Source organism: Vicugna pacos, unplaced genomic scaffold (genome assembly GCF_048564905.1).
Source record: "Vicugna pacos unplaced genomic scaffold, VicPac4 scaffold_19, whole genome shotgun sequence".
NCBI lineage: Eukaryota > Metazoa > Chordata > Mammalia > Artiodactyla > Camelidae > Vicugna > Vicugna pacos.
In genome coordinates this window covers 8,961,731-8,976,359 of record NW_027328740.1, presented here as the reverse complement: position 1 = coordinate 8,976,359, position 14,629 = coordinate 8,961,731, and the positions used below count along the sequence as shown (strand labels likewise).

The following is a 14,629-nucleotide window of genomic DNA, read 5'->3' as shown; positions in this document are numbered from 1 at the left end:
GAATGGAGATTCTACAAAAGCCTAGGAATAGACTTTCCATATGACCCAGGAATCCCGCTCCTGGGCTTAAATCCAGAAGGAACCCTATTTCAGGATGACACTTGAACCCCAATGTTCATAGCCAGCATTATTTGCAATAGCCAAGACATGGAAACAGACTAAATGTACAGCGACATTTGACTGGAAAAAGATGTTGAACATTTATACAAATGAATACTAGTCAGCCATATAAAACAACAACCTAACGCAATTTTCAGCAACATGGATGGTCCAGGAGAAAATCAGTCTAAGTGAAGTAAGCCAGAAAGAGAAAGAAAAATACCATATGAGATGGCTCATTATTGGAATGTAAAAACAAAATGAAACAAAAACAAACAGCACAATTTCAAAACAGAAATAGACTCACAGACATAGAATACAATATTTTGGTTGCCAAGGGGGCAGAGGGCGGGGAGAGATAGACTGGGAGGTCAAAATTGTAGAATAGATAAACAGGATTGTACTGTACAGGACAGGGAAATGTATAAAAGATCTGACGGCAGCTCACAGAAGAAAAAATGGGACAACAAATGTATATAAGTTCATTTTAACTGAAAATTTGTGCTCTACGATGGAATTGGAGACAACTTTGTAAAATGACTGTTAACCAATAAAAAAAGTAAAAAAAAAGAAAAAAACATGATCCTAAATATTACAGGTGCAAATATAAATTATAGAGGAAAAATAATTCTTCAAAATTGTAGTAAAACAGAAGATTTTGTTTTATGTTTTATTTTTAAGATAAGCAAAATCAGAAAACCTCTAGCCAGGTGCATCATGAACGAAAGAGAGATGCTTCAAAGAAATAAAGTCAGAAATAAATAAGAGAAATAACAATTGTTACCTCAGTTATACAAAAAAGTGTTCATTTTGTTAACACATATTTGCCAATAAAATGGACAAATTAGAAGAAATAGACAAATGTCTAGAAAGAGGCAGATATAAGGAGAAACAAATAATTTGAACAAACTATTTCTAGAAGAAAGATAGAATCTGCATTTAAAAAAATTGTTGAATAGAAGTGCAGATATAAACAGCTCCCGTGGAGCAATGTACAAAAATGCAAAGCAGAACTTATACTCTTCAGACTATTCAAAAATTGTGAAGGTGTGGGAAACTTTCAAATTAATTCTATAAAGATTTCATCACACTGATAGCAAAGTCAAAAACAAAGTATGGGCAAACACAACTTCTAGCAAATATATTTGATTGATTTAAATTCAAATATTCTACAAAATATTATTAGCAAACTAAACCCAGCAAAACCAAAAATGAATCATACATCATGATCAACTTGGATTATTTGCAGGGTCACAAGAGAGGTTCAACATACACAAATCAATCAGTTTGATAAACCACATTAACAAAGGTAAAAGAGAAAACGACGTGGTTATCCCAATAAACCCATCAAAAGCATTTCACATAATTCAACATTTATTCATTAGAACAGCGACAACAACAACACAAGAACAACAACAGCAACAACAACAATAGAAACCTCTTACCAAAGAAAGATTCTGGAAATATATCTCAAAATATCTAAAGTCATTTATTACAGAAATATATACAACATAATATGCAAAAGTTAAAAACTGAAAGCCAAATTAAGGACTACGACAAGGATACCCACTCTCACCATTTCTATTAAACACAGTATGGGATGTCCTAGCAACAGCAATCGGAATAGAAAAAAATTTATTCAAGTTGGATTGAATGAAGTAAATCTGTTATTAATTTAGATTGAGATAATAATCTATATAGAGAACGCTAAATATTCTCCACACCAGAACAACTAAAACTAATAAAGGCATTTAACAAAGTTGCCTGATTCATGATTAATAAACAAAAACTGTCACATTTCTTTACACTAAAAATGAAATATTCCATAATTTTAAAAAATCCATATGAAATCAGATCAAAAAATGAAAAACCTAGGAAAAAACAAAGATAATAAAATCAAAAGGACACTGATAAATAAATTTGAAGATGATGCAAAGAAATGGAAAGAAATCTCAAGGTCCTAGTTTAGAGCAATTAATATTGTTAAACTATACATACTACAAAATATGTCTACAGATATAAAGTGATTCAGATCGAACTACATGATATTTTCCACAGAAATAAAAACAGTCCTATGATTTGTATGGAACAGCAAAAGAACTAGAACTGCAAAAGAAACAATCAGGTAAAAGAACAATGTTGGAGGCATAACCCATAACCCTCCCAGATCTCTGACTATAATACAAAATTACAGTAATCAAAACAGCACAACACTGGAAAACAAACATCTATATCACTGGAACAGAATGCAGAGGCAGAAATAAAACATCACACCTATGGTCAACTAAACTATGACAAAGGAAACAAAAATATACAATGCCTAAAAGACAACCTTCAGCAAGTGATGTTGAGAAAGCTAGATATCTACATGTAAATCAATGAAATTAGAATACTCTCTCACACTGTACAAATATAAACTCAAAATATTTTAAATATCTGAATCTAATACATAACACAATAAAACTCCTGGAAACTAACATAGGCAAAACAATAGATAAATTGTAGAAAAATTTTCCTATGTCACTCTCCCAAGCTGAAAACAATAAAAGCAAAATAATCAAATAGGTCCTAATTAAATTTAAAAGCTTCTACACAGCAAAATATTCAGAATGAAAAGATGAACATCCAAATGGGAGAAAACATTAGGAAACCGTGCAATCAACAAAAGGCTAATTTCTGAAATACACAAATCGTTCATACAACTCCATTTCAAAAATCTACAAACAACTCAACCAGAAAATGAGCAGAAGACAATTCTCTAAAAAAGACACACAGATGATAAACAGGATTATAAAAGCATGCTCACATTGCTAATCATTATAGAAAGGCAAGACAAAAATAAAATGTTTTATCTCACACTATTGAGAAGGGTTTTCATCAAAATGTCTACAAATAATAAAGACTTTGGAGGTTGTAGAGAAAAAGGGACTCTCCAACGCTGTTTATGGGAATGAAAATTGTTGCAACCACTTTGGAAACAGTATGGAATTTCCTTTAAATAATAAAGATAGATCTATCATTTGACCCAGCAAACCCACTCCTGGGTATATAAAAAATAAAACCTGAAAACAAAGAATACTAGGGTAAAACATAAGAAGTACACTTGACTTCATTTGATTCTTCTCACTGGCAAGGGAAGCAGAAGCAAAACTAACAAAAGATGACTGTATCAGTCTAAACAGATTTACACTGCAGAAGAAATGATCAATAAAATAAAAAGTCAACCAACACAATGGGAGAATATATTTGCAAGTGATATTTTACAATCAAGTGTTAATATCCAAAATATATGGCAAAGTCATACACAACAACAACAAAAAAGACCAAACAATACAATTAAAAAAAATGTCCATAGGAACTGAACAGATTGATCTGAATCAATTTTCTGAAGAAAGCATACACTTGGCTATATGACACATGATAATGTGTTCAGAGTTATAAATTATTAGGAAAGTCATAAGCCAAAAATGAGACAAGACCTCACACTTCTCAGAAGGCTCTCATCAAAAAGAAAAGAAATATATGTTGGTGAGATTGAGGAGAAAAGGGAACGCCGTGGAAACTGTTGATAGGAATGCAAAGTGTTGATTCCATTGCATATATACATCAATTTTCTTCATTCATTTTTCTGTCAAGGAATATTGTGTTTGTAGGCCCCTGTCTGAAGGCTCTAGAGTATAAGCCCATGGGCTGAACTGATAAACAAGCAGTGAGGAATGTCTCATATCCAGGCTGGATAAGAAATGGCATAATCAATGTATCCAGTATGGATGGCTGGAGAGCCTATGCTGGGTAAGATCATCAGAGGAGGACAATCTAAGGCAGGCACAGACGGCTGGATAAGAGATGGCCTACTTAATGAAGATCCGTGGTGAACTTTAAAACAATCCTTTATCATTTAACATCCTGTGCTTACTGCAGGAGTATGGGGACATAAATAGCTTAAGATTATTATCATTGTTAAAACTTACATGATATGTGAAGCATTGTGCACCCTTTTTCTTAGAATCAATAAACACAGAACTGCTTCGCTTCTCTCCACAAAGTGTTTGTGTGTATATTATACCGTGCCACTGAAAGGGTTAATTTAATTTGTTGGGAGTATCTTAAAAGGATGTTGAATTAATACAATGCTCTTTCTACACCTATTGAGATGGTTATGTGAGTTTTACTTCTCATTCTATTAGTGAGGCATGTCACCTTTATTGATTTGAATATTTTGAAGTATCCTTAAACCCAGGGATAAATCCCTTAAATCATGTATGTGTATGATAAGTTAAATGTGTTGTTGAATTCATTTTCCTTCTGTTTTGTTGAGAATTTTGGCACATATGTACATCAGGGATAATAATCTATATTTTGCATATAATGTCCTTTCTAGCATTGTTATGCAAATAAAGCTGGAATCATAAAACAAGTTTGGATTCTTTCACCCCCTTCAAATTCTTAGATGGTTTGGGGAAGTATTGGTGAGAAAGGTTCTTCAAATATATCACAGATTTCACCAGCAAATTCATCTTGTAAATATTTTCTGGCTTGGGAGGTATGGATTACTAATATACTCATACACACTTTTGCTCTATTTAACTTTCTAATTTCTTCTTGATTCAGTATTTGAAGACATATATTTCTGGGAATTTGTCTTTAGTTCTAGGTCATTCCAAATTGTTGGGTATTGGTAATTTCTTATGATGCTATGCATCTCTATAACATCAGTTGTAATATCTTCTCTTTTATATCTAATTTTATTTGAGTTTTTATTTTCTTATCCAACCTAAATGTTTGTCCAATTTATGTTTAAAATAAACGGGCTTCGTTTTTTTTATCTTTTAAATTGTTTCCCTTCTTATTTGCCTTACTCTCATTCATTCAATTTTCTTCTTCATTCTGTTTTCTCCTAGATTCTTGATGTGCAAAGTTAAGTACTGTAAATCTTTGTATTTCTTTTATTATTAAATACTATTTATTTATTTATTTATTTATTTACTTACTTACTTAATTATTTACGTATTTATTCATTTACTTATCATTGAAGTACTGCCATTTACAATGTGTCAATCTGTGGTATTTAGCAATGTGTCCCACTTCATGCATATATTTGTGTGCTTATTAAACTTAACTTCACAATATTTAACATACTTCCCTGTGTTATACAAATGAAATTTTGAAAACGTCTATTTTTATATATAGTGGATAACATTTATAACTCTACAACTCCCAAATATATCCTCTCCAAGCCCCTTTTAGCAGTTACCATAAGATTATTAAGTAGATCTGTTAGTGTGTTTCAGTTTTATAGATGAAATCATAGTGTTCTCATCCAAATTTTTTTTTAAGGTTCTACATATATCATGTCATGTATTATTTTTCTTTCTCTTTCTGGCTTACTTCAATTAGAATGACACAATATGGGGACATCCATTTTACTGCAAATGTCATTGTATTATCATTTTTTATGGCAGAATATTATTCCATTGTGCACATATGGCATAAATTCTGTATACTGTTATCTGTTGATGGACAATAACGTTGCTTCCATATCATGGCTATTGTATATAGCACTGCTAAGAAATTTGGGGTGCAGGTGACATTTTGAATTAGGGTTCTCTTTGATATATACCCAGAAGTGGGATTGCTGGATCTTATGTTAATTCTATTTTTATTCTTTTGAGGAATCCCCATCCTGTTTTCCACAGTGACTGCACCAAACTACATTCCTACTGACACTGTAGGAGGGTTCCCTTTCTCCACAGCTTCCCCAGCATTTATTGTCTCTGGACTTTGGATGATGGCCATTGTGACTATCGTGAGGTGATACTTCATTATAGTTTTGAATTGCCCTTCTCTGATAATGATAGCGAGCAATACTTTTTTCATATATCTGTGTGTCATTTGTATGTCTCTAATGGAGAATTGCTTGTTTAGGACTTCTGCCCATTTACGGATTGGCTTCTTGTTTTTTTTAAGTATTATTATTAGGTTGTATGAATTCTTTATATTTTGGAAATTTAGCCTATGTCAGTTGCATCACTTCTAAATATTTTCTTTATCCTGTCGGTTGTAATTTTGCTTTGTTTATGGTTCCCTTTGTTGTCAAAAAGTTTATATATTTAATTAGGTCCTATTCACTAATTTTGATCTTACATCCATTACCTGGGTAGTCTGTTCTAGGAGATCATTGCTGCGATATATCTCAGAGTGTTTTGTGCATGTTTCCTTCTAGGAGATTTACTGTGCCTTAACTTACATATAATTGTTGAAGTCATTTTGAGTTTATTCTTGTGTATGGAGTGAAGGAGTGTTCTAAATCCATTGCTCTGATGCTGCTATCTAGTTTTCCCAACACCAGTTGGTGAATAGATAGAGCAACCAGATATAATCTCTCACACCTATGATCAATCAACCCATGAAAAAGGAAGTAAGAGTATAAAATTAAGAAAAGACATTCTCCTCAATAATTACTGCTGGGGAGACTGAACATGTAAAAGATAGATTAAAATATTTCCTCACATTGTATACAATCCATGAGCACAGAATATCTTTCTATTTATTTTGTTTACTTATATTTTTTGCACCTGTAATATATAGATCTATGTTTAGAACTTTTATTTCACTTATCAAATTTATTCCTATTTTATTCTTTTTGGTATAAATTTACACACAATTGTTTTGCTAAATTCTCTTTCTGATAATGTGTTGTTACTATAGAAAAATGCAACAGATATTTGTGTGTTGATTTTATATTCTGCAAGTTTGCTAAATTTGTTCATTATTTCAAACAGTCACTGGAGGGGTCTATGGAGTTTTCTATCTAGGCATAATTATGTCATCTGTAAAACCTTCACTGATTTATTACAAGTTTGATGAATTTTATACTATTTCTTGACTAGATGTTCTGGTTAGGACTTCTAGTAGTGTAATTAAGGACTTCTGAAAATGAGGATCTTTCACTTATTACTGGACGAGAGGAAAACTTTCCTGTATGTTAACATTGAAATTGAAGTAAATAATGGGTTTTTAATATATGGCTTTTATTATGCTTAGTTACATTCAATCTAGAGTGAATTTAAGAATATTTTTATAAAAATGTTAAGATCAGACCAGTCAATAATTTTCCTAAATATTTTGAGGTTTTTTTGAATTCTTTTTTTTAATGGGATGGTATCACATATATTCATTTGTGAATGTTAAATAATATTTATGAATCAGGACTAAATCCAACAAAACTACAGTTTATAATACTTATAATGTGCCATGGATTCAGGTTGCTAATATTTACTTAGAATGGAACTTACAGATATTGAAGGAAAAATTTACATTGTAGCTTGAGGGTACATTTATTTGTTTAAAAAATTTTATCTTTCATTTTGAATTTGGCCTCTGTTTAATGGAATTTATTTCTAAATAAAGAATATAACTTTTGGTAGAACTGGATTTACTACAGATTACTGACACAGAATATAGCTATTATTTATAATTAGTGAACAAGACACTTGCCATAAAATGCCGTATTATACTAACAATGCCAACTGTTTCAAGACTGAGAAAAATATTGCTTCCTAAAATGTATTACCTGGTCTTTTCCAACCCAGCCTTCATATGCAGTTATATCTTTGTTTTTTGATTGTTTGTTTGTTTGCCCCTTAATGGAGGTAATGCTTATTGAACCCAGGATCTTGTGCACAAGTCTATTTATCAACATCATTTTGGAACATTTAAGAAAAGCCACAAGTGCATGGATTATAAAGATGACAAGATATTTTATTACTTCTAGGGAACGATAAACCTCTGAGTGAAAGAATGGCAAAAATAAACATTTGTAAATATTCAATAAGCTTGTTTCTTTTGCAATTTTAAAGTAGAATATTAAATTACATTTGTTTCAATTATAGCACTGAATTTCAATTTTAAACAATAATTCCGCTTTGGGATTTCTTAAATTTGATTGATTATTTTAATCTAATTTTATTTCATAAATATTAAAAATTTATATATAAACATAACAAATAAACTGATATTTATTCTTCTCATGTTTTGAATATAGAGCTACTTATTCTAAAGTACACAGATAAATACATACTTCCATTCCCAAATCAAATTATTTTTCACTTTAATTACAAATGATGATGAAATTCTTATACATTTTCTGTACAGGTTTTACACAAATTTCACTTTAAATTCCAAAACTTTAAAATTATTTTATATATTTTCTGCATTATTTATACTCTGATCACAAATCTGTCATAAATTTGTGTTCAAAACTATGGACATTGTTTTTAATTAAAAGACTCAAATATTTAATTGTTTAAAAAGCTTTTGTGGGGATAATATTTGCAGATCACAGTATAAAAATAAGCATTCTATATGTTTCATTTTAACTGAATGAATGAGAAGTAAACACTGGCTGAAAGTTACACTTGAGTTGATAGGATACCAGTCGTTTTGTGATGTCACAGCTACTCAGGTTGAGAACCATTGTGGTTGCCTAGCACTTTATTTGTTCAGGCCTGCCAAAGCAGTATTTGAAGCTGCAGTGCTCAAAATCATGCAGATTAGAAAAGTAGCTGTAGAAAAAGTTATATGAATTGGCATATGTTTCTTCAGAAATTCAAGATGTGTCATGTAAAGATGGACCAACTGCTTCAGGAAAATCCGGTAGATCTCTATTTTGTGATCAATCTCTGGGGACTTGGACGTGAGGTCTATGATTGAAGAAAATGCTTCTCAGAATTTGTCTGAAGAATCCTTGATAAAAAGGCCATGTTACACACGTTGTGTCCCTGAACCAGATGAAGATAATTATTTTCGTTCCCTGACATTTCCCAGAAAACTCTGGAAAATGGCTGGGAGTGACCAATTTAAATCCATCTGGTGGGATGATAATGGAACTTCCATAGTGATTGGTGAAGATGTCTTTAAGAAGGAAGTTTTTTTAAGAAATGCCCCTTTCAGAATATTTGAAACTGGAAATATGAAAAGTTAAGTTAGACAGCTTAACCATTATGGGTTTAGTAAAGTACGACAGAATATTTAAAGATCTGCTTGTCTAGCTGTCTTTCTGACAGAAGAAAAGGAAGTCTCTGTTTTAAGCAAAGTATTCAGAAACTTTAGTTACCACTTGGTAACGTATATATAAAATTTTATTTTGTGCATCAATCTATGGTAATATAAATGTAAAGCTAAATTTGAAAATTGTATAAAACTACTAAGGCTAAAATGCTTAATTTTTCTAAAAAATGATGACAGTGCCTTATGTATTCATATTATAAGAAACTTTGCTGGCAACTATGAATCTAAGCAGAAATCTAAATAAAGGTATTAAAGCTGCTTTTCAAAAGTGGCATTCACCGTTACTGCAAATTCTAACTTCTTAAATTTGATGACTGTACTATTTAAATGTGTATTTTCCAAATAAGGAACTTCAAAATGTCAGCAATATTCATATTTTGATGATATTACCTTTGGATAGTAAACGTGAAATCTGAGGTTTTATATGTTATGCTTATTGTAGTGTTGTCTTTTGGTTAAAATTCTTACTAAAATCTTTCTACTTTGGTTGTAGCTGGAGTTCTATCATCATCCAAATTTTAAACGAGGCTGTCCCCAGATTTTAGTGAGAATAAAAAGAAGAGTTGGGATTAAAAATGCCTCTCTGGTGTCTTCATTGGCTGAAGATTTCAACAAGAAGCACTATAAAGCAGGGGGTAATATGGATAATCATAATTCTGGTTTTGTGGCTGACACTAGTGGAGAAAGTTCATTTTTACCTTCTGCAAATTTAAACATGCCTCTAATAAGGGAGCCCTCTTCTAGCCACATAGTTGGTGATACAAATACCTCGATAAGAGGTGATTTTTCTCCTCCATCATCAATGTCAGTTAGACCCTCAGAACAAATTGCAGTGGATCAATGTTCTATTTTAAATGAGTTGACCACTGTCCACTGGCACTCTCAAAGCAGCTACACTGAAGCAAATGGCCGTGTTGTGAACTTCACTACAACTACAAATTCTACTTCTCAGTACAGCATTTTATCTCCTATACAGAGGAATTATATTGGACAGATGTTGGAGCATTCTAGTTTTCCAAATATATATCATAACATATCTGCCAATGAAGGGACTTTTTCTAAACTTCAACCAGGGAGAAACCCACGGTTTCCAGTGACAGTGATAGCTGATACATCAGCTACCTCTCTTTCAAGGACAATTCATCAGACACCTTCAATATATGAACGTCATCCTAATCACAACTGATCTACCAGCGGACTACCAGATTATGCAGGATAACAAAGATTAAAAGTGAGGTTGGCAAATGTCAACAAATATCTGCAATTTTCTTATTTGAACAATAAACATAGATGTGTACCTGTATTTACCTTATTTTTTTAAATAGTGTTAAGTGTTAAATGGGAGACTATGTTACTATTCTAAGAAAAAATGAGATATTTGATTGATATGAACATTTGATGGAAAAATATGGGAGTTAATTTAAATATTTTCTTGTAAGGAAGAAGAGAAAATGCAAGAATTTGGAAAAAGACTAAAACATGGAGAGAGGGAAAAGTTCTAAGTGGTTTCTGGTTCATCCTGGAAAGTATGAACACAAGTTAGGATGTGTTACAACAGAAGATAAATGCAGGACCCGGCCCAGGGATCATGGTCTTTATTATGTCATCCCTGGAATCATAAAGGTCACATGATATAGTCTCAGATGGCACAATCAGCATGTGGTAGAATTTATGAAGTAATTTTATCTATGGTCTTCTTTGTGTTGTTCTCAAAGCATTCCAATTGGTGCTTTCATTTCCTCCCCTCAAGATTCTACACTATATTTTCTTTTTGATAATTTATCTTGCATTTATTTTCCAGCCAAAGACAAGCTAACTTCCTCAGGGTGGCACTTAATGCCTTTTCAAATCTAAGCAAACAAACTCAACTTTGTTTACTAATTTCTTTATAAATCTGGACTCTGCCTACCTTGGCATATCTATATGATTCACTGTATCTTGAGATACATCCAGGCAAATGCTTGTCAACTATGTTAGCTGGAACCTCACCACTTTGCTCCAGCTCATCCTTGGGCTTTGGGTGTTCTCCTTTTACCTACTTAGACTTTCCCAGTCTCAGTTCAGAAACTACCTCCTTCAGATGTTTTCTGTCTGTCCCCCTTTCCTTGTCTAACTTGGATATCAGCACAGTAAACACAGCACATGCCACAAGATGCATATTAGAATTTAGTGAATGAAAAATACATGTTGACTTTAAGCAAAATCTACTTTCCTGAAACAACAAAACTCTCATGGTATTCAAACTATTTCGTTTTGGTCTTTACTCTTCACCACAAACTAGCTCTTTTCATAGCCCAAGGACTAGTCACTCAAGACAGTAATTGGAGGTAGATACAGGAGACAAAGTATTATTTTCTTATCCATTCATGCCTCCAGAGGCCTAAAGCATTCCATTCTCATTTTCTTCATTATTTCCAGTCTCTTCATCACCCACCCAACCCAAAATAGTTGATTCTCTTACCCATACTAATAATTATACTGCATTCTAATTAATTTACTTCTTAGAATCAGAGATTTGTCCAGAAGAGACAGTGATATTGCAAATATTTAATGTAGGTTTATGCACCCCCCCATAACTTGTGCCTTTCTAACCTTCACGCAGGAAGAATCTAAGAGGTACTAGGACCTTGGTTGGGGTGATCGTATTCAGTAACAAAATTGCAATCTAAAATGTGTGGACTAGAAGTAGGTGAGGGTGGTGGAATTAAAAATTTGTCCAAATGCATGAGTACCAATTTTCTGCAGATATTAGGAAATATAAAATATTCATGGAAGACTTTGACTATTTCCCATTAATTTAAAACAAAAGGTGAAGCATTTTCAGAATGTGAAATGCCCTGAAGTGATGGAAAAATTGTAGGCAACGTCAGAGTGTCTAAGGTTTCTGCTCATAATCATGCAGAAAGTGTCAGCTGATAAGACTGGAATGACAACATTGATTCCTGAAAATATGTCACCAGTTGTAAAGAAAGCCTTTGATAATGTGGAGAAAGGGCAAATGGGCCAGGGTAAGATCTTGCAAAATCCCACCAATATGTCCTTTACCAAGAGAAGAAAAGAGGCCACTTGAAGCAGGAGAGTTTTGTCTGGACAGCAGTGGTTTTTCCTACAACAGAAACATCAAGCTTTTAAGTTTGTCAGCACAACTCTGATGGTGGCTACGTTGTTGCTTGCATTAGCAGTCTGTGGTTCAGATGGGCTGTTTCAGCAGCTATTTTCCATCTCTCTTATCAGACAGTGGGTCTTAATGTGATCATCTGAACAAGGTTCTATAATAAGTCAAAAACTACACTTTACTCTCAAAATTAGAAATCCTAAAGATGAATATTGTTTGTCCAACTGTAGTTTTCTACCTGGGAAAATCTCGACTATTGGCAAAAGTACAAAAGTTGGCTGATGCTTTGAAAACTATTCTCTGAGCTCTGCCTACAGAACTCTTCCCACTAAATACTACAAATCTCTCTACCACTGTGTGTGTGTGTGAAGATGGATTGTTAAGCAGTAACTAAATTTGTCTTAGTTGAGTCATCAGTAAATTATTATTCTGCAACTGGCAGAATCTCTGTGAATTAAGAGTTTCATTGAGCCACCAGATTTTCTTCCGATCAGGGAGAGGTATATTATGTTTCTCCCAGTATATTAATTGTTACCTGTTCATTAAATTCCGAGCTGATGCTAGGGCCAATCAACTGAACCCTTGAATTGGAATGAGGCATATACATTCTCCAGTCCCCAGAGCCCAGCACAGGACAGTGTCTCCTTTTTAATTTAAGCTTACGTCTAATTTCTTTTTTCTTCTAATTCTCATTGTTGACACAACTTATTTTGGCTTTGATCACCCCTTGACTAATTTAAAGGGACTGAACCACTGACTTATTCCTGTTCACCTAGAAATTTGAATAACCTTATTTTTTGTACTACCTGGAATAGAGTGAGCGTAGTCAACATTTTGAAAGCAGTCTTCAGTCCTAATAATGCAGAACCTTTATACTTCTGTGCCCAGCACTTGAGCAAGAATGTTTGTTGTGGATCTCAGAGATTATCCTCACATCCCCTAATACAACCATGAGAAAACACCAAATTGTTTTCCAAAATCAAGTCTTTGTCAGTATTACATTCCCATTGCAAAAGAGTTAAGAATTGTAGGAGTTCTGAGATTTTACCATGATGAGATTTTTAGCAACCTAACATGTTCATTTCTTACAGATGCTATTGGGGAGATGAGACCATTGGTCAGAGACAGTGAACTTTATCACTCACAGAAAGAGCAGCCAGTTTCAAATTTGTATCCATTCCCTAATATCAGATGAATGTATATTGAGAAATTTTGATGCCTGCAGAAGCAGTGGTCTGTTAACATGAAGAAAATAAAGGCATGGTAAAACACTAATTTATTAGTATCTTCATGTATTATTAGAATCACTTATTTATTAGTATTTTTACCTAGGATAAGTATATCATGACTCAAGTTTACTTGCTGCAGAAACAATCATGAGAAATGACATGGTAATATGTGAATATTGACTTTCCATTTTTCCTTCCGCTTCTTTTGAGATATAATTGGTGTAGAATACTGTGTAAGTTTAGGTGTACAGGATAGTGATTTGATTTACAAGTATCATGAAATAAATATCATAGCAACTTTACGGAGAATTCATTATCTCAGTTAAATACAATATTAAAGAGATACAACTTGTCTTTTGGTTGTGATGAGAAAACTTAGGGTCTACTCCCTTAACAACATTCATATATAACATAAAGCAGTATTAATTGTAATTTTCATGTTACTATGGGGCATCCCTAGTACACATTTATTTTACAGCTGGCGGTTTGTAGTTTTGAGTGTATTAATCAAATCCTCTTTTCCCATCCCCTGCCTCTGTTAACTACAAATCTAATTTTTTTCAAAAATATGTTTGTTTTTGAAGTGTACTTAAATATATAAACAGTTTTTGATCCTCATACACAACGTAGTGTTTTTTCTATTTTTAGTAAATTTCAAACTGATCACCAGAATATATCTAGTTATTGTATTTTGCTATTTAAAATATTTCATACTTATTTTTTATTCCCCATACAGCACATTTCTTGCCCTGACGCATTTAATTTGCAACTGGAAAACTTTTTCTCTTAATTTCCGTCAAATATTTCTTTTTCCTCACACCATTTCCCTCCTTCTTGTGATCAACCTGTTTCTTTGCATATCTATATCTCCTTTCAGTTGTGGTATGTTCATTTCTCTTAAATTCCAAATATGAGTAAAATCATACAGCATTTGTCATTCTCTTTCTGACTTATTTCACTTAGCATATTACCCTTTTTGTTTACACATGTTGCAAATGAAGAAGTTATTCGGTTTACAGCTGAGTAATAACCCATTGTAATTTTATCTGTGTGTGTGCAAATATATATATATAAATATAGATAAGTCTATGAAATATAAAAATAAAAATTATAGATG

The 14,629-nt window shown here is 32.6% G+C and overlaps 1 long non-coding RNA gene across 1 annotated transcript; it reads left to right on the top strand.

Annotated features, from left to right (window-relative positions):
- The first annotated feature begins 8,561 nt into the window (after nt 1-8,561).
- Nucleotides 8,562-9,744, top strand: LOC140693223 (uncharacterized). The gene is made up of 2 exons (XR_012068947.1): nt 8,562-8,754; nt 9,662-9,744. It is a non-coding gene; the product is annotated as an uncharacterized lncRNA (long non-coding RNA).
- Nucleotides 9,745-14,629: the final 4,885 nt, after the last annotated feature.